The sequence below is a fragment of the Mirounga leonina genome, unplaced genomic scaffold, assembly GCF_011800145.1.
Source record: "Mirounga leonina isolate KUSES-001 unplaced genomic scaffold, KU_Mleo_1.0 Mir_165, whole genome shotgun sequence".
NCBI classification, from domain to species: domain Eukaryota; kingdom Metazoa; phylum Chordata; class Mammalia; order Carnivora; family Phocidae; genus Mirounga; species Mirounga leonina.
Window position 1 is genome coordinate 7,348,017 of NW_023270415.1, and position 2,869 is coordinate 7,350,885.

General features: G+C 37.4%; 1 pseudogene; it reads right to left on the minus strand.

The window, feature by feature from the left end:
- Positions 1-426: 426 nt before the first annotated feature.
- On the minus strand, positions 427-662 carry LOC118014703 (annotated as a pseudogene).
- Positions 663-2,869: the final 2,207 nt, after the last annotated feature.

Below are 2,869 nucleotides of genomic sequence, written 5' to 3' on the forward strand. Positions count from 1 at the left end.
TTATCTCCAAATTGATTTATCAATTCAGTGCAATACTAATCAAAATCCACCAGGATCTTCAGTTTTATTATTTTTTATTGTTAGTTTTTATTTTTTGATAGTCACATATTTGCCTTTATTGTGAGCAGCAGGTGGGACACCTCCAATAACAGTTAAAAAATTAATTTAAGGTGCGCCTGGGTGGCTCGGTTGGTTAAGTGTCTGCCTTCGACTCAGGTCGTGATTTCGGGGTCTCTAGATTGAGCCCCACGTCAAGCTCCTTGCTCAGCAGGGAGTCTGCTTCTCCCTCTCTTTCTGCCCCTCCCCCTGTTTGCACTCTCTTTCTCTCTCTGTCTCTCTCTCAAATAAATAAATGAAATCTTAAAAAAAAATTAATTTGAAAAGGCAGGGATTTGGTGAAGCCATCCATTTGGAACTGCTGGGGCCTCATATATAAATATCAATCCAGAGCAACAGGAAGAGGACTCCAAAGCCAATGTAGAACAAAGTCACCAAGATCAGGGGGTCTTTGTAGATATCCCAAGTGTACCTGGTGGAGGTAACCTCATAAACGAAGAACCAGGTGGTGAAGCACATGCCAGTGGCCAACAGCCCCATGGTCAGATGTGGAAGACAGCTGGCTTTCCTGGGCCAGTGTATCTGCTCACAGCCTCAAGCTCCATTTTGTGGGGCACAGAGTAATACTCCACTCTGCCATCAGAATAACACGCTGGCAGGAGCTTCTTTTAATTTTATTTATTTCTTTTAGAAATTGATAAGATGATTGTAAAAATGTTTATGAAAATGCAAATGACTTTAATAGTCACAATAATCTTGAAAAAAAAGAACAAAAAATGTAAAGCTATAGTAATTAAGACAGTATGGCATGGGTGTAAATAGAACAAATAGATCAATGGAAAAGAATAAAAACTTCTAAAATCTGCTCATCAAATGACACTGCTAAGAACATGTGAAGAGAAACCACAATCTGAGAAAAATGTTTGCAGGGAAAATATTTGTAGGACTTGATTTAGAATATGTAATCTTGTAGGTCAACAATATGAAGAATGACCCAATTGAAAAATGGGCAAAAGACTCAAACGAGTATGTCACAAAAAAAGATATACACATAGCCAACAGGCTCAGGAAAAGTTAGTTATCAGGGAATATCACTAGTTATCAGGGAAATGCAAATAAAAACCACAATGAAGTACATCTTACACTCATTAGGAGGGAAAATACCAAATGTTGACAAGGATGTAGAGCAACCAGACCTCTCATACATTGCTGGTGGGGGTCTAAGATGGTGCGCTACTTGACAGTTCTTTACAAGGTTAAACATAACATATAGCTGATGACCCAGCCATTCCTAAGAACTATGAAGACCTATATCCACAAAAAGACTTGTAGAAAAAATGTTCATAGAAGCTTCATTCATAATAGCTTCAAACTAGAAACAACACAGTTGGCAATCATCAAGAACAGGAATAAACAAATAGTTGTTTACTCATACAGTGGAATATTAGACAGTAGTGCAAAGTGATAAACACAACATGGGTGAATCTCATTAATACTATCCTGAGCTAAAGAAGCCAGATAAAAAAAATAGTGCATATTGTCTGATTTCCTTTATGGAAAGTTCAGGAAGAGATAACAAACTAATCAAAAGAGATTGCAATCAGAGTAGTGGTTGCAGAGGGAACTTTCTGTATTGATGAGAAATGATCCGTGTCTTGATTTGGATGTTGGTTACACAGTGTGTATATTTGCAAAACTCATCAAACTGTATAGTTAAATCTGTTCATTTTATTGTATGTAAAATAAAAGTAAATTGGATTTTTGAGATGAGTAGAGATTTTCATATTCAGAAAAGGGGAAGAGAATTCTAGGTGGAAGGGACTATTATTGAACAAAGATGATAAATATGATTGACACTTTTTTTTCTGGTCATGATGAGCACTTTTGTGTTGTTATATCACATGACTTATAGAACTGAAAAGAAAGGGGAAAGAAGAGGGCAAAGTAGTAGCATGGAGCAAGATCATGAAGGACGATTTAGCAGGCTAAGAAGTGGATACTTCTTCACTAGTAAGCAGAAGAGTAATATGATCATAAATACTGGAAGGTTTGTGGGGTAGGGCAAATGGCCTGAAGCAGAGATTGGCAAGCTTCTTCCATAAAAGACCAGACAATAAATATTTTAGGCTTTGGGGGTCAAGTACTCTCTCTCGTACCTACTCCATTCTGCACGGTAGTGTGAAAGTGGCCATAGGCAATGTGTAAGGGAAGGAGTGGCTGGCTGTTCAGGTACAACTTTGTTTATGGACACTGAAATTTTGATTTCATAGAATTTTCATGCATCACAAAATATTACTCTATTTTTTTTCAACCATTAGAAAATGTAAGGACCTTTCTTAGCTTGTGGGTCATCATTGTCAGTCATCATATTAGAAAATGGTTCTTTAGGAACTCACCACAAGCCAGAAGCTAGCTGCCCAACCACCAAAGGGAATGATAATGCCCACAATCTCCATTTCATAAATGAGGTACTGATGCCCAGAGAGGTGAAGAAACGGCCCCCGCACAGTGTTGGTGACAGAGCTGTACATGGACCCACACACCTGTTTACAGTTAGTGCTCCTGTCCATCAGGCCTCCTATAATGCTGATGAAAGGCACAGCTGATCAGGAATATAATGTCATGGATCTATATGTGCCTAGTCACATAAATTTGGAAATAAAAAGCTAAAATAACTAAGAATACAAAGAAAATGGACAAAACCCTAATTATTGTGAGAGACCAACATATTTCTTTTTCTTTTTCTTTCTTTCTTTCTTTCTTTCTTTCTTTCTTTCTTTCTTTCTTTCTTTCTTTCTTTCTTTCTTTCTTT